The following is a 12,500-nucleotide window of genomic DNA, read 5'->3' as shown; positions in this document are numbered from 1 at the left end:
AGTAAGTTTCTTTTCCTCTGCTTATTAATATGCTTAAACTCAGCGGGTGATCCCGCCTGACCTAGGGTTGCGACGCGAGCATCGATCAAGCGATGCGAGGGGTCCAATGGGGTTCGGGTGGAAAACAAGCACGCATCGTCGGGGATGAGGCACGTCGAGAGCTCTACCATCGACGGTCACGGTGCTGTCATTGCCGGGGACTCACTTTTGGGCCAACCATGATCGACGGGATCATGGGAGGCCATCTTTTGCCCGCCTCTTCCCGCAGAGCTCGATGGCGGGGGGTCTGAGGGGGGCGACGGTGCATGACACCCAGGAAGGCGTGCCCTCGGCCTAATGGCTTTCGGTGCAACTTGCGTTCAAAGACTCGAAGGTTCACGAGATTTTACAATTCACACCAAGTATCGCATTTTGCTACATTCTTCATCGATGTGAGAGTCGAGATATTCGTTACCGAGAGTCGTTTCTTTTTTGTTACGACAAAAGGAGTCGTGGTACCACCCGTGCATGCACCTCGAATGGGATGGCGACGGCGTGCGCACTCCGTTTCCATTTCGGTTCCTTGGCACGATTTGTGTCGGGGGTTCATCGTTCGACAGTGAATGAGATGATGTCGATCGTTTCACCCATCCAATAGGGGGGATGAAGCGATCATCTCACCCGTCCAGGGTCGGAAGGGGCTCAGGGCACGGGGGCACCATCGTCCCCTCGATGTTTCGTTAACGCGTCCATGGGTAATCCGTCAAGTGGGGTTTCGACAATGATCCTTCCGTAGGTTCACCTACGAAAACCATGTTACGACTTCTCCTTCCTCTAAATGATAAGGTCCAGTGGACTTCTCGCGATGTCGCAGGCGACGAACCCTTCACATCACCGTGATCCGAACACTTCACCAGACCATTCAGTCGGTAGGAACAACAGACGGTGTGTACAAAAGGCAAGGACATAGTCAACGCGAGCTAATGACTCGTGCTTACTAGAAATTCCTCGTTGAAGGCCACCAATTGCAATGATCTATCCCCATCATGATGAAATTTTGAAGATTACCCGAGGCTATCGGCCAAGGCTATAGACTTATTGAATACATCAGTGTAGCGTACGAGCGGCCCAGAACATCTAAGGGCATCACAGACATGTTATTACCTCAAACTTTCTTGGCCTAAGTGGCCATAGTCCCTCTACGAATCTAGCCATGAAAGATCACCTCTACGAAGTAAGTAAGCAGGCTGAGGTCTCGTTCGTTAACGAAATTAACCAGACAAATCCCTTCACCAACTAAGAACAGCCATGCACCGCCATGCATAGAATCAAGAAAGAGCTCTCAATCTGTCAATCCTTACTATGTCTGGACCTGGTAAGTTTCCTCCTGTTGAGTCAAATTAAATTATAGGCTCCACTCCTAGTGGTGCCTTTCCATCAATTCCTTTAAGTTTCAGCCTTGTGACCATACTCCCCCAAGAACCCAAAGACTTTGATTTCTCATAAGGTGTCGACGAAGTCCTAAAAGTAACATTCGTCAATCCCTGGTCGGCATCGTTTATGGTTGAGACTAAGACGGTGTCTGATCGTCTTCGAGCCCATAACTTTCGTTCTTGATTAATGAAAACATCCTTGGCAAATGCTTTCGCAGTTGTTCATCTTTCATAAATCCAAGGATTTCACCTCTGACTATGAAATACGCATGCCCCCGACTGTCCTTGTTAATCATTACTCTGATCCCAAAGGCCAACACAATAGGATTGAAATCCTATGATTTTATCCCATGCTAATGTATACAAGCGTAGGCCTACTTTGAGTACTCTAATTTCTTCAAAGTAATAGCGCCAGAGGAATAACCCAGGTAATTAAGTCCAGGAGCACATCACCAACAGTAGGGATGAGCAGACCGGTGCTTATCATGAGGCTGCAACAACTTAAATATACGCTATTGGAGCTGGAATTACCGTGGTTGCTAGCACCAGACTTACCCTCTAATGCATCCTCATTAAGGGATTTAGATTGTAGTCATTCCAATTACCAAAATTATAAAGCCCGATATTGTTATTTATTGTCACTACCTCCCCATGTCAGGATTGGGTAATTTGCACGCCTACTGCCTTCTTTAGATGTGGTAGCCGTTTCTCAGGCTCCCTCTCCGGAATCAAACCCTAATTCTCTGTCACTCGTCACCACCATAGTAGGCCACTATCCTACCATCAAAAGTTGATAGGGCAAAAATTTGAATGATGCATCACCGGCACAAAGGCCGTGCAATCCATCGAGTTATCACGAATCATCAGAGCAACGGGCATAGCCCGGGTTAACCTTTTATCTAATAAATGCATCCCTTCTAGAAGTCAAGGTTTGTTGCATGTATTAGCTCTACAATTACTACGATTATTCGAGTAGTAGATACCATCAAACAAACTATAACTAATTTAATGAGCCATTCACAGTTTCACAGTTTGAATTAGTTCATACTTACACATACATGGCTTAATCTTTGAGACAAGCATATGACTAATGGCAGGATCAACCAAGTAGCATTCCTTCGGGACGTTGGCACCACGTGGGCCTCAACGCATTGACCAAGCGACGGAGAGAGCCCAACGTGGAGTGCAAGCATTGTGTGTGTCAAGCACGTGAAATGCATAGCATCGGACGAACGGGGGTCGAGAGCTCGCGTCCGTTAAATGTGCTGCATCCGAGAGCACAATCGAACACCGATGCACCAATGCAGCCATGAAGGATTGGGTGGTATGCTTGGGGCACCGGCCACAATTGACATCCGAACCATAGTCCCTCAGGACACGAGACGGATGAAGGATGGTGAGACATTCGATTTCCATCAATTCAGGTATGCAGTACAGGATCCTGATCGTACCATTAGGGTACAATGACCGCATGGGGGGAGATTGAAGAGGATGATGGGTCGACAGTTTGATGCATCGAGCACGGAGCTTGCCAACACGCACAACCATAGCACCACTCATATGCCTATTGCGTACAAGTGGCAGCATTCACGCGCACTGGTCCACAACCCACCCGATTGATTACTCGACGAGTGAGCAGAGGAAATGACGTGCAAGGCAACGCCACAACCACTTGGCATGGGAAAAACACAAGAAAGGGCCATAGTCTACCTGGGCCATCCGATAAGCAACAATAGCATGATACCTCCAATGATTGGCCTGGTCGAAACCGCACGCGTGAGCTCTGCTAACACCACCCCAAGGGGATGTTGCCTGATTCAGGGACTTGTTCCTGGGGTCTTAGGCAGCATCGACTATGTGCACAGCCTCGTTAAGGCCAAGACTTTTTTGTGGGCAATGAGAAGGAACCATGAGACTGTCAAATTTTGAAAGACTTGGTTGGGCTAAGCCCGTAACCACAGCTTCTGCTCGCACCACCCCATGGAGCCGTTGCCTGATTCAGGGACTTGGTCTGGGGTCTAGAGCAGCATCCACCGTATGCACGGGCTTAAGCTCGACTCTTCATTTTCGTATACAAGTCAACTGGTCGAGGCCATGGGCACCTGTCAGTCATCGGAGTAACCAATCGTCAGACAAAATGGTCGAAAGGCATGCAAGCCCTATATTTCACTCGAAGGACGTTGCCCTAGGTGTACGTAATGGGAGGCCCATCCCGCATACCTACTCCCCCTAGGGGGAGAGGGGGTGCCGGATCACCACCCCCTAAAGAGCGTTAGAGATTTTACAGATATACTACCAGTAGACCTTAAAGTCTCTAAAATGGGGACACTTTTTCCAAATAGGCATATCCCCCACCGAGGGTGAGTAGGTGCCGATGGTGGTCGTGGCATGTGCCCGTACCAAAGGCCAGCGCATGCCGATGGTGTTAGATGCGACTGCCCGCATCAAGGGCCATCTTTTACCTATACTAATCGAGGCAGGTGCCCGTATTGATTTCAGCTTGTGTGCATATTGATTGAGGCATGCATGCACTGATGGTGGTCGAGGCATCTACTCGTACCAAGGCCCAGCACATGCCGATGGTGTTCGAGGTAACCGCCCACACTAGGGGCCATCTTTTACCGATGCTGATCGAAGCATGGCTTGTACTGATGGTGATCAAGGTAAGTGCCCACACCAAGGGTCGGCTTGTACCGATGGTAGTCGAGGCATGTGCCCGTACCAAGGCCCAGCATGTGTCGATGGTGTTCGAGGCAACCGCCCTCACCAAGGGCCATCTTCTACCGATGGTGATCGAAGCAACCGCCTGCACTAAGGCCCAGCATGTGCCGATGGTGTTCGACATAATCGCCTTCACCAGGGGCCATCTTCTGTCAATGGTGGTCAAGGTAAGTACCCATACCAAGGGCCAGCTTGTGCCAATGGTGCTCGAGGCAACCGCCCGCATCAAGGCCCAGCACGTATCGATGGTGTTCGAGGTAACCGCACACACCAGGGACCATCTTCTATCGATGCTGATCGAGGTATGGCACATGCTAATGGTGGTCCAGGCAAGTGCCCGTACCAATGGCCAGCTTGTGACGATGATGGTCGAGGCATGTGCCCTCACCAAGGCCCAACACATACCGATGGTGCTCGAGACAATTGCTCGCACCAAGGGCCATCTTCTGCCGATGCTTATTGAGACATGCATGTGTCGATGGTGGTCCAGGAAAGTGCCTATTCCAAGGGCCAGCTTGTGCCAATGGCGGTCGAGACAAGTGCCCATACCAAAGGGTAGCCTATGCCGATGATGGTTGATGCATGTGCCATCACCATGCACCATCATGTGCCGTTGATGGTTGAGGCCTTGGCCAAAGTTTGATTTTGAGCCAAGGTGCCCATGTTGGGCTCGAGCATGTGCTGGTGCTGCATTTTTTTTACCTAGGGTACCATCGTCGAAGCATCGCTAGAGAACCTGACCAGCGGCATTGGGGGTTCTAGCGATTGGGGGTCCGGGGGGTGTGCGCACATGATGTGCAATGGGTGCTTGTACTTGGCCCTTATATTGGCCCCCTATCCCTCAATAAACCTTGACAACTCACACCCCCTTAAAGAGCATATGAGATCTTACAGGTTTACTGCCAGTAACCATTCAAGTGTCTGAAATGGGGACACTTTTTTCAAATGGCCACAGAATCTTCTACACTTTGAGTTTTTAGTTGAATGTTTTTTTACATGCCAATGAAAATACAAGGATCAGGTGTACCAAATTTGGGGCTAAAACTTCTTCCAAAAAAATTTTAAAAAATCTCAAACCGTAAAAAATTTCAAAAATCATGAAAAATAGAAAACGAGTCATCTTGCCATGAAACTTCACATGAAGGCTTAGGGGACCATTGTATGAATTTACAAGCCATAAAAATGGCATTGGCATGGCAGAAATTTGAGGATGTGCCTAAACCCACCTACCACCCGATCGTGGCGCACATGGTGCTCGGCTCGGGCTTAGGACGCCAGCGCTTGGTGTGTGGGTGTTGCGGAGTGCTCATATGAATTCACTGGCCATAAAAATGGCATTGGCATGATAAAAATATAAAGATGTGTCTAAACCCACCTACCACCCAGTCGTGGCACTCATTGGTGCTCAGCCCGGGCTCAGGACACCTGTTCATGGTGCGCGGGCGTTGGGGAGAGCTCATATGAATTCATGGACCATTCAATTGGTAGGAATGATAGGTAGTGTGTACAAAGGGTAGGGACATAGTCAACGTGAGTTGATGACTCACGCTTATCTCCCTTTTTTTTGCATGCACGCCAACCGGTCGAAGCCATGGGTGGTCATCAGAGTAACCAATCATCGAACAAAATGGCTAAAAGGCATCACACCCTGTATTTCACTCGAGGGAGGTTACGCTGGGTGTACGAAATGGGAGGCCCATCACGCACACCTACTTCCCCCGTGGGTTGGGAAAGGGGGTGCTGGACCATTACCCCTTAAAGAGCATTAGAGATTTTACAGATATGCTACCAGTAGACCTTAATGTGTCTGAAACGGGGACATTTTTTCCAAACAGGCATTCTCGTATCGAGGGTGAGCAGGTGCCGATAGTGGTCGAGGCATGTGCCCATACCAAAGGCCAACGCATGCTGATGGTGTTTGATACGATTGCCCGTACCAAGGGCCATCTTTTGCCTATGTTGATCGAGGCAGGTGCCTGCTGTCATGGACCTAAGGAAGAGTCCTAAATCCCACATTGAACATAATCGGAGGGTCACTGGGGTATAAAAGGGTTCACACCACCTTTTCCTTGTAAGGCACCTTTTGTTGGACAAAACCGTGAAGCCAGGGGGTCAGAGTGAATAACACCTCACAAGGGTGTGAATCATGGTAGGCAGGCTGATCTAGGACACCGGATGAGTGGATGCCTAGGTCTCAGAGCAGTGCAGGATCAAAGCTTAAGTCTTGACCTATGACGAGTCGTATTAGAGCCAACCTCAAACCGTTCGATCCATGCCAAGCACCTCGAGGGAGGTAGGAAGGGTGGCCAGCCTCCGTGACGAGGGCATCACGAGGTTGGGTGGGAGAGAATGTCATGCCTTGGGCGGGCGTGCCAGGACATCAGGTGCACTAACACGTGAGCCAAAGGTTAAGGCCCACACACCAGACGCGCTGGTGGGTATTTGCCCGCAAGGCCTAGGAGACGAGGCCAAAATGCCCGCCCAGCTTGCAGGCCAGCCCGTGAGGCCAAGGCCTGGCCAGCAGGTTGCCCTCACCATATCCAGAGGGGCCCAAGGTGGGAGATACACAAGTGAAGCTTTTGGAAGCTTACAAGATCAGCAGGAGCCTCCTGGCAGATTTGGTTAACCCTAGAAATTAAGAGTTAGAATCCTGATTGATTCTAATCTTTGTAATTTCTTGATTTTAGCCTTTATTCTAAGGATATTCCATTAAGTGTAGCTGGAGCCTCAACTATAAATAAAGGGCTGTTCCACCCTCATTTGTACACCATCAAACACTTTTGTTTCAGTGAATACAGAGCATATTTTCAGCATTCTATCTTGTTATCCTGTTTTTCTTTAACTTGCATAATCAGCCCTTCCCATTGTTCTAGTGCCTGTACGCTTGTGTTTTAGGCTAACTTAGGCATAAAGGATGAGATTTCAAGCCTAAGGCCACATAGATTCTGAGTCTAAGGTTGAAGCCCATGATAGTTGGTATCAGAGCAAGTTTGATTCTGCGTGTTTGTGTTGTGTAGGTTAGATCGTGATTGAGGAGATGCATCCCAAAGTGATGTTGCTAGCCAACAACCAGAGGCCCAAAAGTAGGGGCGTGGAAGAGGCAGGAAAGCCAGTTCAAGAGATATATGATCTACCATGGATGGTAGGTTGGCCAAGGTGGAAGTGACCATGGGTGACATAGGGGAGAAGCTTGAGGAAGTGGAGACTCACATTGCATCGCTAGAATCTATGAGAGAAAAGATCTAAGGTGAGCTACAAGCTACTCTCAATAAAGGCATGGACGTGATCACCCAAAGGAATGAGGCCTTAGAGGCTGAAGTGCTGACCTTGTGCGATGGCATGGAGGCCATACATCAGCGGATGGAGGAGCTTGCCAGCGAGCTTGTTGCTTGCAAGACTGCCATTGGGAATGGCATGTTTGCTAGAGTGTCTAAGTCCAGGATGGATGTCCCCAAGCCTAAAGAGTTCAAGGGAACTAGGGTGGCAAAGGAAGTAGACAACTACCTATGGGGTATGGAGTAATATTTCTAGGCCATGGGCATGCAGGATGAGATAATAAAGGTAAGCATTACTGCTATGTATCTCACTGATGTAGCCTTGTTGTGGTGGAGGAGTAGGTGTGATGATGTTAGGCGTGGGAGCACCAAGATTGTTACTTGGGCAGACTTCCAAAAAGAGTTCAAAGAGCAATTTTTCCCGAAGTATGCCGATGATGAGACACGAGCAAAGTTACGCACGCTGAGCCAGCAAAGGGACATAAGAGAGTATTTCTAGAAATGCTCTGAACTGATGCTACAGATCTCGGATCTAGGTGAGAAAGATGCCTTATTTGCTTTCATGGATAGGCTGAAGCTGTGGGTGAAGCATAAGCTACAATAGAAGGGAGTTCATGACTTGGCTAAAGCCATGATTACTGCTGAGTCCTTAATAGAGTTTAAACCTTTGAACAAGTTTGAGTCTTCCAAGCCCAAGGGTAAAGGCAGGGACGATAGGGATCGAAAGAAGTAGTCCAAAGAGAAAGACCATGATCGAGAGTCCAAGGATGGGGTCGAGACCGTTCAACCAAGGATGGCGAGAGGAAGCCACCAGCAGGAAAGTGGAAAGCAAAGGGGGATCGAAAGCCACTAGCATGCTACCTATGTGGAGGGAGCCACATAGCATAAGCTAGCTGCTGTAGACAAGGAGTCTGACGAGGAGTCAGAGTCAGGGGCAGTAAAGCTTGGGTTGTTGGTGCTCAATGCTGTCCAAAATAAGGGGAGCCGCAAGCTAAAGGGCTTGATGTTTGTGGATCTGATGGTTGCGGGTTAGAAGGTGAGTGCACTGGTGGACTTAGGTGCCTCACATCTTTTTATTTTAGGTGATGGAGCCCAAAAGCTCAGACTAAAGGTGTAGAAAGGGACTGGTACCCTTAAAACGGTGAACTCCAAGGAGGTTTCAGCCATTGGAATAGCACGGAGAGTGGAGTTATAGCTTGGAGACTGGAAAGGCAAGGAGACCATAAAGGTAATACCCCTTGACGACTATGAGTTTGTAATTGGGTTGGATTTCCTTGTTCGGATTAACGCCCTCCTTATGTCTTTTGCCAATTGTATTTGCATCTTGGATGCATGGTGCCAATGCCTAGTACCATTGAGGAGAGGGTCTGGGGTTAGGTCACGGGTGGTGTCAACCATCCAATTTGCCAAGGTGGTAAGCAGAGAAGAAGACACCTTTTTGGCAGCTCTGAAGTATGAAAAACCAAGAGAGAAGGAGACGGAGTCACCCTTAGAGGTGCTAAAGGTGTTAAAGACCTTTAGTGATGTGATGCCCGTAAAGCTGTCTAGCCAGCTACCACATAAGAGAAAGATGGACCACAAGATCGAGCTAGTGTCCGAGGCCAAGCTGCCAGCTAAAGCCCCTTATCAAAAATTCCCACCAAAGTTGGAGGGACATCCAATCACGTTCGAGAGTAAGATGTTGAACAAGACTGAGCACAAGTAGACGGTCGAAAAAAAAGAGATGACTGTAGTGGTACACTGCTTGTGCACTTAGCATCATTACCTGTTGGGGTCGAGGTTTGTGGTCAGGACAAATAATGTGGCGACCAGCTACTTCCAGACGCAGAAGAAGCTGTCCCCCAAACAGGCGAGATGGTAAGATTTTCTTGTAGAAATTGATTTCTAGATAGAGTACAAGCCGAGGTAGACAAACCTAATGGCAGACGCCCTAAGCAGGAAGGCTAACCTTGCTGCCATTAGCCAACCACAGGGGTCACTGGTGCCACGTATCAAGGAGGGACTTGCACATGATCCTACAGCCAAGACTCTTATGGAGTATGCCCAGCAAGGTAAGACTGGGCAGTTTTGGGTGCAGGATGGTTTGTTGTACACCATGGGCAGTAGACTATTTGTGCTACAGCTTGGGAAGCTCCGTAAGGAAGTTTTACAAGAGTGCCATGATTTAAGGTGGGCTGGACACCCAGGAGTGAGTCGCACCTTGGCGTTGATCAAGGATCGGTACTACTGGCCATACATGAGGGACAATGTGGAGGCCTATGTGAAGACTTATCTTGTGTGCCAACAGGACAAGGTAGAGCTCAAGAAATCAGGCGATCTCTTGGAGCCATTGCCAGTGCCAGAACGATCATAGGAGAGTGTTTCTCTAGACTTTATAGTCGGTCTACCCAAAGCAGAGGGGTTTGGAAGCATCATGGTAGTGGTGGACAAGTTTTTCAGCAACCAAGGAGTGCCCAGTCGAGGAGGCAGCTTGATTGTTCCTGAAGAACATGGTTAAGTACTGGGGAGTGCCAAGGACTATTGTTAGTGATCGAGACGGGCGTTTCACGAACAGGTTCTGGACTAAGTTGTTCAAGCTATTGGGGTCAAACTCGAGCACTATGTGAGTGCCACACAAAGGGACTGGCTAAAGCTGCTAGATGTTGCATAGTTTTCCTACAAGTTGCGAAGGAGCGAGACAATGAATTAGAGCCCATTTGAGGTTATGATAGGGCAACAACCACTAACACTCGATTCGATTGCTGCAGGTTATACAGGGTCGAATCCAGCTGCATACAAGTATGCCAAGGCATGGCAAGAGCAAACTAACTTGGCCAGAGTTTGTCTACACAAGGCGACAAAGAGGTTAAAGAAGTTTGCAGACCAGAATAAGTGGGATGTGCAATTCTAGGTTGGAGACTTGGTGTTGGTGAAGCTTCATCCCATTGTACGCCATAAGAGGCTACACAAAGGCCTAGTACGGAGGTATGAGGGACCTTTTAGAGTAGTTAAGAGGGTAGGCAAGGTTGCCTACAAGCTGGATATGCCACCCAAGTTGAGGGTACACCCGCTGTTCCATGTAAGCATGCTCTGTTCCATGAGGATGAGGGAGATCTAGGACAGGTAGAGTCAAAGTGTGCACCATTAGGAGCAAGGGCCTCATATGAGAAGGAGGTCCACAGCATCATAGCTGACTGAGAGGTGAGACAAAAAAACTATCAACCAAGACAAGAGTATTCAGTGCACTGGAAGGGACTTCCAGACAGTGAGGCGAGCTGGGAACCAACAGAGGACTTATGGTAGTTTGGGGACTAGATCAGGCAGTACCATGTAGAGGATGTAACAAAGGTGTTGCGCAATTAGGTGGGAGAGAATGTCATGCCCTGGACGGGCGTGCTAGGCACATTAGGCACACCAGCACGTGAGCCAGAGGTTGAGGCCTGCACACCAGGCGCGCCGACGGGTATTTGTGCACAAGGCTTAGGAGATGAGGCCAAATCGCCCGTCCAACTTACAGACTAGCCCGTGAGGCCAAGGCCAAGCCAGCAGGCTACTCATACCACATCCAGAGGGGCCCAAGGTGGGAGATACGCAAGTGAAGCTTCTGATAGCTTGCAGGATCAGCAGGAGCCTCCTAACAGATTTGGTTGACCCTAGAAATTAGGAGTTAGAATTTTGATTGATTGTAATCTTTGTAATCCCTTGATTTTAGCCTTTATTCTAAGGATATTGCCATTAAGTGTAGCTGGAGCCTTAACTATAAATAGAGAGCTGCTCCACCCTTATTTGTACACCATCAAACACTTCTGTTCAGTGAATACAGAGCATATTTTTAGCATTTTGCCTTATTATCCTGTTTCTCTTTAACTTGCGTAATCAGCTCTTCCCATTGTTCTAGTGCCCGCACGCTTGTGTTTTAGGTTGACTTAGGCATAAAAGAGGAGATTCCAAGCCTAAGGCCTCACGCATTCTGAGTCTAAGGTCAGAGCTCGTGACACCCGTACTGGTTCCAACTTGTGCACATGCTGATTAAGGCATGCATGCACCGATGGTGGTCGACGCATCTGCTCGCACCAAGGCCCAGCACGTGCCGATGGTGTTCGAGGCAACCACTCACACCAGGGGCTATCTTCTGCTGATGGTGATCGAGGCATGGCACGTGCCGACGGTTATCGAAGCACGTGCTGATGGTGATCAAGGCAAGTGCCCGCACCAAGGCCTAGCATGTGCCGATGGTGTTCGATGCAACCGCCCACACCAAGGGCCATCTTCTATCGATGGTGGTCGAGGCAAGTGCCCGCACCAAGGGCCAGCTTGTGCCGATGGTGCTTGAGGAAACCGCCCGCACCAAGGCCCAGCATGTGTCGATGGTGTTTGAGGCAATCGCACGCACCATGGACCATCTTCTACCGATGTTGAATAAGGCATGGCACGTGTCAATGGTGGTCTAGGCAAGTGCCTGTACCAATGGCTAGCTTGTGACAATAGTGGTCGAGGCATGTGCCCTCACCAAGGCCCAACATGTGCCGATAGTGCTCGAGGCAACCGCCCACACCAAGGGCCATCTTTTACCAATGCTCATCATGGCATGCATGTGTTGATGGTGGTCGAGGCAAGTGCCTGTTCCGAGGGCCAGCTTGTGCCGATGGTGGTCAAGGTAAGTGCCCGTACCGAAGGGTAGCCTATGTCGACGTTGATCGATGCATGTGCCATCACCATGCGCCATCATGTGCCGTTGATGGTTGAGGCCTTGGCCAAAGTTTGATTTTGAGCCACGGTGCACATGTTGGGCTCGAGGCACGTGCTGGTGTAGCATTTTTTTTGCCCGGGGCACCATCACCGGGGCATCGTCGAAGAACCTGACCGGTGACATTGGGGGTTTTGATAATTGGGGGTCCAGGGGGTGTGCGAACATGATGTGCGATGGGTGCTTGTACTTGGCCCTTATATTGGCCCCCTATCCCTCAACAAAACTCGACAACTCACACCCCCTCAAAGAGCATATGAGATTTTACAAGTTTGCTACCAGTAACCATTCAAATGGCCAAAAAATCTTCTACACTTTGAGTTTTTAGCCAAACTTTTTTTGCATGCCAACAAAAATACAAGGATC

The 12,500-nt window shown here is 49.2% G+C and overlaps 1 non-coding gene and 2 pseudogenes across 1 annotated transcript; all 3 read right to left on the bottom strand.

The window, feature by feature from the left end:
• Positions 1 to 47, bottom strand: part of LOC149520379 (25S ribosomal RNA) — a 1,808-nt pseudogene extending 1,761 nt beyond the window's left edge.
• A 259-nt stretch (positions 48 to 306) lies between these two features.
• Positions 307 to 462, bottom strand: LOC149520378 (5.8S ribosomal RNA). The gene has a single exon (XR_016326648.1). It is a non-coding gene; the product is annotated as a 5.8S ribosomal RNA (ribosomal RNA).
• Positions 463 to 758: 296 nt separating this feature from the next.
• LOC149520377 (18S ribosomal RNA) lies at positions 759 to 2,522 on the bottom strand (annotated as a pseudogene).
• Between the last annotated feature and the right edge of the window lie 9,978 nt (positions 2,523 to 12,500).

This window comes from Durio zibethinus, chromosome 1 (genome assembly GCF_047325235.1).
Source record: "Durio zibethinus cultivar Kanyao isolate XHJ-2024 chromosome 1, ASM4732523v1, whole genome shotgun sequence".
In the NCBI taxonomy this organism is placed as follows: Eukaryota; Viridiplantae; Streptophyta; class Magnoliopsida; order Malvales; family Malvaceae; genus Durio; species Durio zibethinus.
The sequence above is the reverse complement of the archived record's forward strand: the minus strand, read 5'-3'. Positions and strand labels throughout refer to the sequence as shown.